This window comes from Lupinus angustifolius, chromosome LG14, assembly GCF_001865875.1.
Source record: "Lupinus angustifolius cultivar Tanjil chromosome LG14, LupAngTanjil_v1.0, whole genome shotgun sequence".
Lineage (NCBI taxonomy): Eukaryota > Viridiplantae > Streptophyta > Magnoliopsida > Fabales > Fabaceae > Lupinus > Lupinus angustifolius.
Window position 1 is genome coordinate 11,608,015 of NC_032022.1, and position 1,236 is coordinate 11,609,250.

Here is a 1,236-nt window from a genome sequence, read left to right on the forward strand (position 1 = left end):
TGATGAGGATTAGGATGAGGATGAGGGTGAGAATGAGGATGAGGATTGGATGAGGACGAGCATTGGATGAGGAAGAGGATGAGGATGAGGAAGAGGATGAGGACGAGGATGAGGATAGGATGAGGACGAGAATGAGGAGAAGGATAGGATGAGGATAGGATTAGGACGATAATCATGATCAGGATAGGATGTGGATTAGGACGAGGATGAGGATAGGATGAGGACGAGAATGAGGAGAAGGATAGGATGAGGATAGGATTAGGACGATAATCATGATCAGGATAGGATGTGGATTAGGACGAGGATGAGGATAGGATGAGGACGAGAATGAGGAGAAGGATAGGATGAGGATAGGATTAGGACGATAATCATGATCAGGATAGGATGTGGATTAGGACGAGGATGAGGATAGGATGAGGACGAGAATGAGGAGAAGGATAGGATGAGGATAGGATTAGGACGATAATCATGATCAGGATAGGATGTGGATTAGGACGAGGATGAGGATAGGATGAGGACGAGAATGAGGATGAGGATGAGGATGAGGGTAAGGATTAGCATAGGATCGGGATGAGGAAAGGATAGGATGAGGATGAGGATGAGGATGAGAATGAGGATAGGAGGAGGATGAGAATGAGGATAGGATGAAGAGGAGGATGAGGAAGGATGAGGATGAGGACAAGGATGAGGATGAGGATGAGGATAGGATGAGGACGTGAATGAGTATGAGGATGAGGAAGAGGATGAGGAAGAGGAAAGGATGAGGACCATAATGAGGATGAGGATAGGATGTGGATGAGGACGACGATGAGGATGGGATGAGGACGAGAATGAGGATGAGGATGAGGATAGGATGAGGATGAGGAGGAGGAAGAGAATGAGGAAGAGGATGAGGATGAGGATAGGATGAGGACGAGAATGAGGATAAGGATAGGATGACGACGAGGATGAGGATGAGGATAGGATTAGGACGATAATGAGTTTGAGTATAGGATGTGGATTACGATGAGGATGAGGATAGGACGAGGACGAGAATGAAGATGAGGATAGGATGAGGAGGAGGATGAGGATGACGATAGGATGGTAGAATGAGGATGAGGATGAGGATAGGATGAGGATAGGACGAGGATAGGATGACGATGAGGATAAGATGACAACGAGAATGAGGATGAGGACGAGGATGAGGATAGAATGACGACGAGGATGAGGACGAGGAAGATGATGAGGATAGGATGA